The 15,434-nt window shown below is 49.3% G+C and overlaps 1 protein-coding gene across 2 annotated transcripts in view; it reads left to right on the plus strand.

Annotated features, from left to right (window-relative positions):
• Positions 1–475: 475 nt before the first annotated feature.
• Positions 476–15,434, plus strand: part of CDH23 (cadherin related 23) — a gene marked incomplete at its 5' end in the record, with an annotated part of 434,991 nt that continues 420,032 nt past the window's right edge. Inside the window, one exon of one of the 2 annotated variants that reach the window (XM_082407240.1) lies at positions 476–491. The remainder of the gene's footprint in view (positions 492–15,434) is intronic. The other variant, XM_082407239.1, reaches the window with a different exon arrangement.

Consider the following 15,434-nt stretch of genomic DNA (forward strand, 5'->3'; position numbering starts at 1 on the left):
GGCTGGGCTAGGCGGGAGGTGAGGGAGGGAGCGTCAGGAGGCGGGGACTGGGTGGCGGGGGCCGAGCAGGGCGGAGGAAGCGAGGGAAAGTTGATCGCGGACTTGAGCAGCAGAGACGGCTCGGGAGAGAGGGACGCGGGCTGCGGGAGCGATGCTTGGTGAGAAGACGCGTCCGACGGCGACCGGGCGCTGAGCCGGGCGGGGCGGGGCGGCCCGGCCCTGGGCATGGATCGCAGGGGTGCCGAGCCTCGGGGCGATTGGAGCGCGCGTCGCCTGAGCCCGCTGCGCGCCTGAAGTTGCGGCCCGCAAGCGGCCAACAGCGAGCAGACGGCCCAAGGGGACCCCGGAGCGGCCAGCACGCCGCGGATGAGCCTTCGCGCCGGCAGCGAGACGCGGCGGTGGTCAGCACCCGAGCGGGCGGCCTGCGGGGGCCGATCCAGCGGAGAGCAGAGTCCAAGGCGCGGCGCGGCGCCGCTCCGCACACGCACACGGTACCAAGAGCCGCGCATCGCCCCTTCCCTCCCCGCTTGCCTCTCCTCCGCGCCGTTCACCCGCCACGCGGTGGGAAAGTTGGAGCCGTGGGGTTGCGACCGCAGCCGCTGAACCACTTGTTCTTGGCGCGGCCATCGCCCGTGGCTGGCGCCCGGGGCCTCCTTCCATCCCGGGCCCCTAGCCAGCATTCTGCGTCCCGCTCCGAGCCCGCGGTCGGACGCGCGGCAACTTTGATTCCTGGGAACTCGAATTTCCTCCGCGTTGGCCTTGGGAGGAAAGGCACTCCACTCCCCACCCCGGGTCCTGGGCCCGCGAACATTCGAGCGCTTTGCTTTCCGCCCCTCAGAGAGGGTCTGGGTTTAGGGTGGGGAGAATTTCGGGGGCAAAGAGGGCGTTGGGATCCGATCCCCTCTCCTTCTGCGCCCTGGGTCCCCTTTTGGACAGTGGAGACGGGGTGGGGCACACTCCCACCGCGGGGTAGGCATCGGCACTGGAGGGACCTAAAGTCACGTAGCTCTCCCCTCCCCTCATCGCCTCTCAGTGCCCGCGAGAGACCTCAGAGGACTCCTGCAACCTCCCCACTCCGGTCTGGCTACGGGAAGACGCGCCCTTCGCGGAGCAGGGAGTCTTGTGCGGCTCGCCCTTTACCTCCCCAATCCCCGTGCAGGCCCACCACGGGCGGTGCTGGTTGTCCCCAGGGACTTGCGCTCAGGAGCGCGGCCCGTGTCTTCCCTGCAGGTCAGCCCGGGACGCGTGCAGAGCCCGTGCGTTCCAAGGTGGTGGCGGCACCAGCCGGCGGGCACTCAGTGCCTTGCTTTCCCGGAGCGGACACCCAGAGCGGCTGCCTCCGTGCCTCGGGCGGAGATCCTGTGCCCTAGCCGCCGGCCACCGCCCTACTGCGACTCCAGCCCAGAGCCCTTGCGCCGTCAGCGGCCCACTGGGGGCAAATTAGCCTTTCCTGGGTATAGCACGCCTCACCCTCCCCAGTAATTCGGAAAGCAGCGCCTGCTTCTTTTTCATACTTCGCCCTCTCAGACAAGAGCAGGCGTTGACCCTTACATTTCAGCCACTTAGCAAGTACCCCCACCCCAATGTGGATTTTGAAATAAGCTGGAGATGCACAGGAGAACTCTGTGTGTGTGTGTGTGTGTGCGTGTGCGTGTGCGTGTGTGTATGTGTGTTGGGTGGAGTCTGACTGTTGCATAGGGGAGAATTAGGTTGCATGGGGTGGGGTGGGCTTGAAGAGCTGGCTGGTGCCAGGTGAGAGGTGCTGATGAGTCAGCCCGTGGTGGGGGAGAGTGGACTTGGAGTTAATGTTTGGTTCATGGTGCAAGGGTAGGTGCACTGCGGTCAGCACCTATGCGGGTGGTCAGCACCTATGAGCCTGGGGAACCAGATGTCACTCTGCTGCAGAGGGGGCTGGGAGAGGCCCCTTAGCTGGGGGAATTGGGATGCTTGGTGGCATCTGGGGAGGGTGGGAAGGCAGAGTGCCTGAAAGGCAGAGAGGGAGGGTACCCCGTGGGCTGGAAAGGTGGCACTGCAGAAGTGACTGGTGTGACAGCGAGGCTCTGCTCTGGGTGGCGGAGAGCTACGAGGGTGTGGGAGGCCCAGAGATGACATCCTGGCCTCGTCTGGGCTGGGGCCCCATACACATGTCTGTCTCCGCCTTCCTGACCCCCAAAACAGCTGGGCTTCTCACATCTGCTTACCAAAGGGCTTGATTTGAGGGTTATGATGGTGGATGGTCCTGGTTGCCTCCAAAATAGCTCCTCCACCCAGCAAGTGACCTTACCTGCAAATTCACCATTTGAGGTTCATTTTTTCGAGCTTAGTATTTGAAAGGGTGCCTTTGTGAAGTGCTAATTTAAAATGCACATACTTCTGGGAGGTGAAGGTCTAGTAGAGCCTTGCTGCCCTGAGTGTGGCCTGTGCACGTGCAGCATCAGCATCACCTGGGAGCTTGTTAGAAAGGCAGTTGCACTCCACCCCTGACCTCTTGAATCAGAATCTATATTTGACAAGATCCTTGAGTGATTTGTTTTCTCAGTAAAGTTTAAGAAGCCCTGGTCCATAGTACCTTCTTGGGAATGAGCATTTCACAGCCCCTTGGTGCAGAAAGAGTGTCGGAAAGGGCAGTGGATAAGAATGTAGGTTTGAGAATGAGACTGGAAGTTCTCTTCCTGGAGATTTATGGTAGGGTTGGATTAACAATCCACTGCTGGCTCCTTGTGGGTATTCCCTGCTAATGCCAGGAGGGTATCTGTGTTTTGGGGATCTTTAGACAGATTCAAGTAGCAGCTCAGCTTTCCGTGCAATTGAAACATTACCACGTGTGAGGCATATGGGCAGTAGGAAGTGGGCAGAAGGGGGTAGGGTTGTGGAAGCTGGATAAGCTGCTCTGCCTCTAGGAGGCCTGGGGCTGGGTAGATGTTGTCCCTTAAGGGGAAAGAATTAAGTAACTGTCCTCCACTTCATCTGTCCCTCCCAAATGGGTGGAGTGACCCACTGATCACACCTCTTCGGGGCCCTCAGGACTTACGCAGAGGGAGCTGCAGAAATGCTAATTTGGGGTAGCCCGAAGAGGAGGTGATAACAACCAAACTCCACTCTTACCCCCCCTCCACCAGCCCAGGCTGGACATCCCATTTCTGATGCCCTGGTGCCATGGGAGGTCCCTAGCCCCAAGGAAGAAGGATGATGCCAAGGCACAGTGGCAAGGCACCGCTCCTGGTCCTATGGAGGAATAATGGTGACCCTGAAGCCATCAAGGCTGGCCTCATAGTGGAGATCTGAAGGACTTCAGAGGAATTTGGATCAGAACCTCGGTGGGGCCAATGGTATCACAGGTGAAAGGTCATGGCATGACTCATGCACCCCAGCCCTGCCAAAAGAGGACTGCCCTTCCTCTCTGCTGGCCTCTTGGCCAGGGGCAGAGTGGCAAGGGGGAGCCGTGGGAGGGCCTGGATCAGCATGGTTATGGGCCTAACAGACAGTAATGCTCATGTGCAAGATTCCTTCATTGGTGAGTTCAAAAACAACTAGGTCAGTAAAAGTCCTACTGTTTCCTAGAACCCACAGGTTTTAAAAAAAATTCAGTTTTAAAATGTAAAGGTGGTTTCTTTTTAAATTAATTTAATTGCCTTTGTTCATTTCTTTTGATTTTGAGCCTTGATTTGAGTTTTTCTTGGCCCTGGGCAGTCCTGTTTGTCCATTTAATAGGCGAGCAAGGTCATTCATTGAGTTGGACCCTGCTGGATGGGTTATTTCAGGATGGGATTATTTTGCCTCCAGTGGAAAAGAAGTGGGGACGGGAACAGGCTCTTCTGTGCTCTAGCCTCCTGCACCTGTGTGGGTGATACCATCAGTCAGGCCTTCACTGACCCTGAAGGGATGGGGGTGAGGTGGCCTCTCCAGCTGGGCCTCCCTCCCTCGTGGCCCTTCCATCGCACTTTTCACTACTCTGCAGTGGTCTGGCACCTCACTAGACAGTGAGCTTCTTCAGCACAAGCTGTATCTTATTCCCCCTTGTATCCCCAGGGACTGGTGCTTAATCACTGTCTGTTGACTAAATGGCTATTACATTGGCATTTGGTGTGCCTATAACCAGTTTTAACTATTCACGTTGGTTCCTTTCAAGACTGGGTAGCTAATGCCCATCTTCCTGTATTCTGGAGTCTAGGCAAATGCCCTTGGAGTAGAGATCTCAAACTCACATGCCTAGAGGGGCTAGGAAGCTGACCAAAGAGTAAAGCAGCACCAAATATAAGACAATAGGGTGTGGTGGGGACTGTGGAGAACGGAAGAGCACAGGCCCCAAGTAAAAGGCACAACTGTCGTCAAAACCCACCTCTATGGCAGAAGTCAAAATAATGGTTACTCCACGGTGTGATGACTGGGGCTCAAGGAGTGCTTCTGGAGTGCTGGAAATTTCCATACCTTGATCTGCATATCTACAATAGTGGTGAGTGATCATTTATGCAGAAGAGTCAATTCAGAAGAACTAGAGCATTTATGGAGATAAATAAAACCATATTTATTTTGGTTCAATAGGAAAATAGCTTTATTGAATTGCATAAGGCAGAAAATGCATATTCTTACCAACTTTATTGACTAGAAGGGTGTCAGTGAGAAACTTGGCATATTTAAGAAGTAGCCACATGGAGATAGCTTTCTAGTCTTTCACTGTGAAATGTAATCTGGTTCTGTCTTGGGGAGAGGGACGTGCTGCTGCTGCTTCTTGCTGGGTGTGTATTTGGGTCTCGGCATTCGTGCTCTTGCGGCTCTGTGTTACCTCGGCAGTGAAAGTCCGTGTGGCTCAGTGTATTGCCGGGGGATCGGGACTACCAGACACCTGTCCTCAGCCCCACGGGCGTCAGGCGGTGACGTGGAGAGTGACACAGCAGGCTCAGGCTTAGCGTTCGTATTTTTGATCTTTCCTTTGCATAGTCTAAAACCTCATGCAAGAGTTGGTTATTATGATCGTAAGCCTGTTCCCTTCATGATTTTTGTGAGGCGGCTTGGAGGCAGACAGAGCTGGAGTTGAGTGCCAGCTCTTCCCCTCCTGAGGGCTGAAGCCTTGCTCTGCGATGTAACCTTGCCCAGGTCTTAGTTTTCTCAGTGGTTAAATGGGAATAATTTCCAATTATATCGTAGGCTTGCTATCAGCATTAATCAGAAGAAAACTCTCCAGAAAGCCTTTTGTGCAGGGCCTGGCACACAGTACACATGCAGAACGTAGTAGCGTTTATTATTATCCCTTTCGATTCAGTCACGCGTTAGGCATACTGTATTCAAGCAAAGAGGTGAAACCTCCCCTTATTTTGAGAGCTGGACAGTCTATAAGTTCATAAATTGAATTCTGCCTAAAGATGTGTGTGGTGTGTGTGTGTGTGTGTGTGTGTGTGGTCGTGGTCTTTCATTTTGCATTAGTTATTAGCAACATTTAAAGAAAAAAACAGCATTTTCATAATAAAAATCTAGATATTGACATTTCTGGCTGGAACTGGCAACATTGGGTCTGTGTTCCCAACTGGCAGTGATCCGTTGGGGCTGAGTTGCAGCCGCCCCTTTTATTTATTTGTGTTTTATTTAAAATTTTTTTGATTGAGGATTACATACATACAATAAGGTAAACAGCTCTTAAATGAAAACGGTGGATTTTTGCATATGTGTGCACGTGTGTAACCCCAGCTGGATCAGATGCATCCCTGGTGCCTTGGCAGGGCTCCCTCAGACCCCCTCCTGCTCCAGAAGTAACCACTATTCTGACTTTGCTCTGACTTGTGTCACACATGTGAGTTTTGCAGGTGAGCTTACAGCCTTCAGTTCTCCACAGTCTCCACCGGTCCCTGTTGTCTCACATTTGACCCCGCTTTACTCATTTGCACTAAATCTTGGCCCCTTTAGCCATTTGAGTTTGTGACATTTACGCCAAGGGCTGGAAGGGTCCTTAGAGACTAGCTGGATGTACCTTGTTACAGCTGCGGAAACTGAGGCTCACAGTTGGGGAGTGGGCTTATTCCAGACCCTCTCCCTGGGTGAGGTGGGCCTGGGTGGTGGCCAATCAAGGGCAGAGCCTGGCTTCTCCCACCCCAGCAAGAGACCGGGCAGACCCCCATCTCTTGGACCCCAGCAGCCCAAGGCCTGACCCTGCAATCACAGTCACCCAAAGCCTCCCGAAGGCTAATCAGCCTAAGAGGGAGGGAGTCTGTCCTGGAGATGCATCTTCCCCAAGGCAGGCTGTTAGTAGCACTGCCTTCCTCTTTAAAAGCCATGCTCCATTTGGAGAGGACCTGAAATGCCATTTGTGACAAGGGCCCTGTGTACCACCTTGATTGTGTCTGTTTCTGAAAGAAGACTGTAATTTGGGAGCCAGTGAAATCAAGGGAGGGAAGTAGAAGAGAGAGCAAGAGAGAGAGAGGGAGGGAAGAGAGAGAAAACAAAAGGGGTGGCTGGGACCATGTCTGGGTCTTCATTTGTAGCACTGATCCCGTCCCCAAGAAATGCTGGCTTTCCCGGGACTCGGGTCAGGGTGGGCTGGGTCCCTCCAAGGGCCTCCCTTTAGCTCTGCCCCTCTTTTCTTCTGCTCTTTGCCTACAGAGCTAAAAGCCTCGTCATCCTGCCCCAGGCTTACCTAGGGCTTCACTCTCCAGCCCTCTGCATCCCTTCTCTGGCTCTGACTTGCCTTTGCCCTAGGAGGAGGCTGATTTTGCCCTTTTCTCCTGGGGCCAAGAGAGCTGATATTATCTCCCGGGAGCAGTGGTGACAGAACTCTAAGCCAGGCCTCTCTCTGCCCCGTCTACAGAGGCCTGAAGCTTTGTCTTAGGAGAGGCATGGGTGGACTGCCACAGGAAAACCAGCACATACTGGATAGTGGGGCAGGAGGTCCTCCCAAACCCATCCTCCTTTGTGTTTTAGGGTCCCACGTCCACTGCTGGTGAGACCTTTCATTCAGGCATTCAGTCAACCAATACAGAGCATCACCTGTGTACCAGGCTCTGCCTAGTAGCTGGGGATTCATGATGAGTGTCTATAGCAGTGCTGTCCAGTAGAAATATAATGCAGGCCACAGATGCAAGTCACATATGTAGTTTTAAATTTTCTAGTAGCCACTTTAAAAAAAATTAAAAGAAATAGGTGAAATGATTAAAAAAATTTTTTTATTTTTTTTATACAGCAGGTTCTTATTAGTTATCTATTTTATACATATTAGTGTGTGTATGTCACTCCCAATCTCCCAGTTCATCCTACCAGCCCCGCCACTGCTTTCCCCCCTTGGTGTCCATACGTTTGTTCTCTACAGCTGTGTCTCTATTTCTGCCTTGCAAACTGGTTCGTCTGTACCATTTTTCTAGATTCCACATATATGTGTTAATATATGATATTTGTTTTTCTCTTTCTGACTTACTTCACTCTGTATGACAGTCTCTAGGTCCATCCACGTCTCTACAAATGACCCAATTTCGTTCCTTTTTACGGCTGAGTAATATTCCATTGTATATATGTACCACATCTTCTTTATCCATTTGTCTGTCGATGAAGAAATAGGTAAAATGATTGTTGATAATCTGTTTTATTTAATCCAGTATATCCAAAATATTACCATTTAACATATAATCAATGTAACTATTAATGAGACATTTACATACTTAAAAAAAAATAAGTCTTTGGAATTTGGTGTGTGTTTTGCATTTACAACACATCTCAATTTGGACTTGGCACATTTCAAGTGCTCAGTGGCCACGTGTGGCTGGTGGCTACTGTATTGAACTGGGGGAGACAGATAATAAATACACACTCAAGACAATTACGCATGGTCAGGAATGCTACAGAGAAAACAGAGAGGGTAATTGACATGCTAAAGGTGGAAGATAGGATGGTCTGGGAGGGCCTCTTGGAGAATGGGAAGATGTGGTCCATCTCCACGGACCTGAGCCCTGGCAGGGCTAGGGAGAGGAGTGGAAAGTGGAGAAGGGCCCATGTGTCCACAGGCAGCCCCCCAGTTACTGAGCATGGGATGAAATATCCCCCTCTCCATAGAAGACCCCAGTGGAGGGGGCCCAGAATGGATAACAGTATTTTAGAAAAGCACCTTATCTCTGGGGTGTGCGTGCGTGCATGCGTGTGTGTGTGTGTGTGTGTGTGTTTCCTTATCTGTCTGTGAGAAAGATAAGGATTAAGTTCATCTTCCTGCTGCTTTTTACACTTGGGAGTTTTCCAAGCAAGGAGGAAGTTGGCCTGGAAAACTGAGGAAGTTGGGGCAACCTGGAGCAGTTGGGGTCTTGTCCTCTGGGGGAGAGGCTCTGACCTGTCCAAAGTAGGAGGGCTTGGATGTCAAGGGGTCTTGGGGTGCTTAGCAGACCTGAAGGCCCATCTTTTCTCCTGGACTTGGGGTAGGAGGAGGACTAGGAGGGGATCTTGGGGCTTAGAAGAAGTGCCGTGGGCAGAGTGCTCTGGGGCTGGGTAAATGCAGACCTTCCTTGTTGTCTGGACTTCACCTGACTGACCTGGGCCAAATGAACATTCAGGTGCCCACAGAGTCCAGTCTGTCAGGGCAGATGGTGTAAGAGAGTGAGGCTGGCTGGGCGGGCACTGGGCAAACTGCACTTGCTTGCCCCATATAAAGGGGGCACCGCTGCTACAGTTCTTGTGTGTGGTTGGTAAGCAGGCATGCAGGACAAGTGTGGCCAGACACTTTGACATTTCAAAATTCTCTGGAAATCCAGATTTTAAAGTACAAAATTTTATTTTAAATGTTAGCAACCAATTGAAGTATTTAAAAACACTGTGAAGCCGTTCATTCATTGATCAAATATTTATTGAGCCCCTACTGTGTGCCAGGCACTGTTCTAGGCCTCTGGGGTCAGTCAGTGGCTCCTGTGCTTGTGTAATGTATATTCTTGGGAAAGCCCCTCAGCAAGCTGCATGTGGCCCATGGCTGACCAGTTTACGTGTGACCTTTGCCATAGAGTATTGGGGCTGACAATAATAACAGGAAGCATTTATTAAGCACTTACTGTATGCCAGGCCTTGGGCTTAGCACTTCATATAAAATCCCTCATTTAGTCCTGACAACAACGCTATGAGATAAGGACTTCTGTTACTTGTATTTTAAAGATGAGAAATCAGGCACAGAGAGGTTAAGCAGTTTACCCAGAGTCACATAGCTAGCAGGTGGCGGGGTGGAATTTGAGCCAAGGCAGTCTGAGTCCTTAATCCTCACTCTGTTCTTCTCTCAGTACCGTACTTTGAGAAGGCCAGAGCCAGATCCCTGACTAGACAGATAGAAACTGAGTCTGGAAAGGACAACTGACCCCCATTGGGTCTGCATGGAGACAGTGACAGGGCCGGGCTTTCAATCCAGGCCTGTCAGGTATGTTTATTGCTGTGTGGACTTCACCTGTGATTGATCCTGGGTTGGGGTTGGACATTCAGGTGCCTACAGCTCCCACACACTTAAGAGTGGGGCTGGGCAATGATTTAACATCCATGGGAGTAAATGAGGGGCACAGCTCACCAGCTTAGAGGCTACAGGTCATCTACCCAGATCAAGTTGCCCCATCTGGGAAGGCCAGGTACTTCATTGCTCTCTGCACTTGCCCGGACTGGAGACCCCAGCTTGACCCCACCTCTTCCACCTGTAAAACCAGGGGGTCGAATGCAATGACTCCTGTGATTTAATCTTCGCCCCACACCTTTCCCCCCTACTATTGACCAGGCTGGCTGGCGAGCTGCCCTCTGTTTCTGGCCAAGCGTTAATCCTAAGCTGGACTCTGGGTCCTGGCCTGAGTGACTGGAGGACCATGGATTCATCTTGTGGTTTCCTCGTGTTGGTGTACCAGTGTGGTAACCTCACCGTGAGGCAGGTGAATATGTGTGAATGCTGAAGAAAGATGCCCCTGGCCGGCATGTGAAGACTGCAGTGACAGTCCTTGCATTGACTCAAGTGCTTTCATCCTTTGAGCCACAGTTTCCTCATCTGTGAAGTAGAAGGAAAAACCCTTCTGGCCAATCCACTTGATTCAGGAGGAAGGGGCTCTCGTGAGATATAGGAAAGTGCTTGGCTAAATGAATTGTGATAAATAGACATTGCAGTAAGTAAATAAATATTTATGAGTCCTCACTATGTATTAATGACTTGAACTATGCAGGATTTACAAGAGATATGCAGATAGATATTTAAGTAACATGAACATCTCTAAATCCAACAGCAGTGTCTTTGAATGGCTTGATGGCTTATGCCTACTCTAGCAACTTGACACCCATCTTTGGGGGAAACTGTACAAGTCAACAAATCAAGGGACTACTGTTTTCAGGACACTGTGCCAGTCACACTAAGGTATAGAAATAGATAAGTCCAAGAGCTTTCATGGCTATTCAGAGTACCATATTTGGGCCAGTCAATTTGGGTATGTGTTGTGAGTGTGTGTGAGTGTGTGTGTGTATGAGAGAGAGGGCGGCGGGAGAGAGAGAGCGAGAGAGAGGGAGCACACGAGCCCTGTAGCCAGTCTCCTTTGGGAATTTCAGCATCTCGTGCATGCCTGACACAGCTAAGGTTTTCCTTCTATGCTCTTCCCCACTGAACCCAAAGGTCTCCCTTCACCTGAGGTGCCGTGTAGAGTGTGAAGTGAAGTGCTGGGAGCTGAGTTAGCACTGGGATGGCTGCGTCCTGGGAAGGAGACAGGAAGGGCATGGGGTGTACAGAGTGGGGGTAGACCTGCCGGGCTGGCTGACCTGCTAAGCCGAGCCTGAGGGCTGTTGGAAACTGGAGCTCAGGCCGGAATAAGGGAGCCCATGAATAATACAGCGGGAGGGAGACTGTTAACTAGGTGACCTCGTTGCACCTGTGTGTTTCACAGCTTCCTGGGGAGACGCTGCGGGGGCGGGGTGGTGGGGGTTGCCGGGTGTCGGCGAGGGCAGAGGGGAGAGCGAAAGGCCGGGTGGAGACACAGCTCCTTCGTTTTCCTTCCCGCTCTCCTTTCAACCGTCCGGCTCAGAAGTTCTTTGTACTAACAGCTCTGTCTCCTGGCTTTGACCCAGATGGCCTTGGCCGTGTGCGCATGCGTGAGTGTGTGCGTGCGCGCATTCACACACAGGTGCGCTGGAGCCGGTAACTGGGATATTCCTGAGCAAAAGCTGAATGTGAGGCTGGGCCTTCTCCCGTGCCCTGCCCCTCAGGCCTGATTTCTGGGTCTGTTTGCTAAAGTGGGCGTCAGGCCTGTCTCTGGCCCCCGGCACTGATGTGCTGTGTCATCTCTGCCAAGGTGGCCCCCTCTCTGGGCCGCTTCTGGCCGCCACGGACAATGCAGGCTTCTGGGCCAGGACTGTGTGGTGTCCCAAGATTTGGGCTTCTGACGAGGGGAGCACCGTTTGATGTAAGTTGGGGGTAGGTAACCCTGACTTTCTCTTCTAATGCTCTGGGGGTCTGTCATTTTTAGTGTTTGTCACTGGGGCCCGGTTACAGCCACCCAGTCTCGGCACAAAGGAGCCGCCCTAGCTCCCATACCTCCCAGTGAAACAAAGAAAGCCTCTGGGCAGAGATGGGGGCCTTTTTAGGACAGAGCAGAGGGAGATGAGCTTAAATTGCAGCGGGAGAGCAGAAAGGCAGACCCACAGAGAAACTGGTTGAGCAGTGTGTCAGGTGAGGAGCGGAGAAAGGTGAGATGCTGCAGTCCATTCCCAGAGGAGGCTGACTTTACCTGGCTTTACCTTCCAAGGAGTTGTTTGCAGACCCCTGGCCTGGGACTGGGAGGCAGAGGACCCCTGGCCAGTGCCTGGGACAGGAACAGGAGCCCTGGCCTCCACCTCCTGCTTTATCCTGAGTGTTGTCGGCAGGGGCCTGACCCCTGAGGAGGTCCCAGGCCCTCCTCCCCAGGTCTGGGAAGGGACTTTTCCCCAAAGCCACACTCTGGCTTCAGCCTGCTTCCTCAGGCTTAGGGAGCCCAGGCCCAGTGCCCGCTACCCTCTTAGAACTGGGCTTTCAAGAGGTTGTACACCTCCATACACACACACCTCCCTGCACAGACTCGTAGACACATTTGCCTGTCTGGACGAGATGGGGAGCACCTCCTCCTTGGGCCTGGTCTGGGTGTATGTGACCAGGGCTACAGGCACCAGGGTTCATCTGTGGGCCTATTCCTCAACAAGGGGAGTATTTCTATCTCTGAGCCAAACTACCCAGGTTCAAATCCTAGCTCTTCCAATGATTAGCTGTGTTACCTTTGGCACTTTAATTAATCATTCTGTTCTTTAGTTTTCTCATCTAGAAAATCAGGGTAATAATAGTACCTACCTCAAAGTGTTATTGGGAGGATTAAATGAGTTATTGCCTGTAAAATGCTTAGAAGAAGTGCCTGCCATATAGTAAATGCTCAAGAAATGCTACTGTTATGCTACTGTTATTCTCAGCTGTTAGTTATTATGCTACTGTTATTGTCAGCTGTTAGTTATTATGCTACTGTTATTCTCAGCTCCTGCGTTCTGGAGGCTCACAGTCTTGCAGGCTGCCTGAGGGTGCCAGGAGTAACTATTATGCCTGTGATAAAGGCTATGTATCTAGAGGTTCAGAGGAGGTGGGGGTGGGGTCTGGGTTGGTGGGGAGCAGTCTTGGAAGGCTTCATGGAGGAAGAGGCGCCCTTGCTCAGAGGCTGTGGCTTCTCTCTGTGCCCACTGGCACTGTGCTCCCATGGTAGAAGGGCAGGAAGAGAGGCAGGGCGGTGCAGTGGTTAGTAGCATTGGTGTTGGTCCCAAGTCAACTGGAACTTTTTTAGTCAGCTTTTTAATTGCAGTATAACACATACGGAAAAGTGTACAAGTAATCCACGTACAGCTTGAATTATCACAAAGTGACCACTACCCTATAACTGCCACCCAAACCAAGAAAAAATAAATTACCAGAAGCCATCTCTCTGTCATTAGTCAAAGGTAACTTCTATCCTGACTCCTAATAGCATGCATTCATTTTGCCTAGTTTGAACTTCATAGAAATTCAATCATACCGTATTTTCTCTTGGAAATGTTTTCTTCTACTCAACTTATTTGTGAGATTCATCCTGCTGTGTATAGTTACATTTGTTTGTTCTCATTACTGTATAGGTTTCCATTGTGTGAATATACCACAGTTTACCCATACTATTGTTGATGGACAATTGGATTGCTTCTAGTTTTTGGCTATTATGGAAAAGGCTGTTAGTAACATTTGTTATGTGTTTTTTGGTATACATATATGTGTATGCAAGTCGGTTGGGTATATTTGTTCTTTTTACCAATACAAGCTTTATAGTGTAATTACTAGTTTATATATGTAGTCTTGATATCTAGTAGTATAAATTCTCTAGCTTTATTCTTCTTCAACACTTTTGTTTACTTTTGGCTCTTTGCATTTTCATATGAATTTAGAATCAACTTTTGAAATTTCACAGAAACTCTGCTGAGATTTGATTGGGACTGCATCACCAATATGTAGATCAATGTGAGGAGAATTGACATCTTTATAATACTGAGTTTCTGATCCACGAACAAAATATACTCCTCCATTTTCCTAGGTCTTAATAAATTTCTTTCAAGGATGCTTTTTAGTTGTCTGTGTAGAGGTCTTACACTTCTTTTATTAGATTGATTTCTATGTGTTTTATGTTTTTTGATACTATTATAAGTGATATTTGAAGGGTTTTATTTTCATTTCTTTTTTTTAAAAATTAATTTATTTATTTTTATTTATTTATTTTTGGCTGCGTTGCATCTTCGTTGCTGCGCAGGCTTTCTCTAGTTGCGGCGAGCGGGGGCCACTCTCCTTTGGGATGCATGGGCTTCTCATTGTGGTGGCTTCTCTTGTTGCGGACCACGGGTTCTAGGCGCGGGCTTCAGTAGTTGTGGCACACGGGCTTCAGTAGTTGTGGCTCGCGGGCTCTAGAGCGCAGGCTCAGTAATTGTGGCGCACGGGCTTCAGTAGTTGTGGCACGCGGGCTCAGTAGTTGTGGCTTGTGGGCTCTAGAGAGCAGGCTCAGTAGTTGTGGCACACGGGCTCAGTAGTTGAGGCTCGCGGGCTCTAGAGCACAGGCTCAGGAGTTGTGGCGCATGGGCTTAGTTGCTCTGTGGCATGTGGGATCTTCCCGGACCAGGGATTGAACCCATGTCCCCTGCATTGGCAGGCGGATTCCCAACCACTGCACCACCAGGGAAGCCCTTATTTTCATTTCTAATTATTTGTTTCTGGCATATAGAAGTACCATTGATTTTTAAAATATTGACCTGTATCCAACAATCTTTGTTAAATCTACTTATTGAATCTGATAGTTTATCTATAGAATCCTTGATTTTTTAACATGCACAATCATGTTTTCAATAAATAATAACGATTTTATATCTTCTTTTCCAATATTGATACCTTTTTTCTTGCCTTCCAGCATAATATTGCATTGAAGTGGTGATAGTGGACATCCTTATTTTGATTCTGGTATCGAGAAAGTTTTCAATATTTCACCATTACGTACAGAGTTTGCTGTAGGTTTTTTGTAGATGTCATTTATCATATTAGGGAAATTTTCTTCGATTACTTTTTTCAAAACTATGGGAAAATATACATAACGTAAAATTTACCATTTCAGCCACTTAAGTGTACATTTCATTGGCATTAATAACATTCACAATGTTGTGCAACCACCACCACTATCCATTTCCAAACTTTTAATCATCTCAAACAGAAACTCTGTAAACTCTGTACCCATTGAACAATAACTCCCCATTTTCTCTCCCTCCAGCCCCTGGTAACTTCTATTTTCTGTCTCTACGAATGTGCCTGTTTCTAGGTATCTTGTACAAGTGGAATCATATAATATTTGTCATGTTGTGTCTGACTTATTTCACTTAGCATGTTTTCAGGGTTCATTCATGTTGAGCATGTCTCAGAATTTCATTCCTTTTTAAGGTTGAATAATAATTAAATTATATGCATATACCATACCTTATTTATCTGTTCATCCATTGATGTCATTTGGATTGTTTCCACTTTCTGGCTATTGTGAATAATGCTGCTGAGAACATCAGTATACAAATATCTGTTTGAGTCCCTGCTCTCAGCTCTTTTGAGTATATATTTAGGAGTGAAATTATCATACAGTAATTCTACATTAGTTTTTTGAGGAACCGTCATACTGTTTTCCACAGAAGTTGCTCGATTGTACATACCCACAAGCAATGCACGAGTTACAATTTTCTCCACATCTTCAACACTTGTTATTTTTGTTATTATTAATATTTTTATAATAGCCATTCTAATGGGTATGAAGTGGTGTCCCATTGTGATTTTGATTTGCATTTCCCTAATGGCTATTGATGAGTATATTTTCTTGTGCTTAATTGGCCATTCGAACATCTATGGAGAAATGTCTATTCAAGTCCATTGCAAAGCTATTTTTGAATTGGGTTGCTTATGTTTTTTGTTG

This window comes from Balaenoptera borealis (assembly GCF_965194805.1).
Source record: "Balaenoptera borealis genome assembly, chromosome: 10".
In the NCBI taxonomy this organism is placed as follows: Eukaryota; Metazoa; Chordata; class Mammalia; order Artiodactyla; family Balaenopteridae; genus Balaenoptera; species Balaenoptera borealis.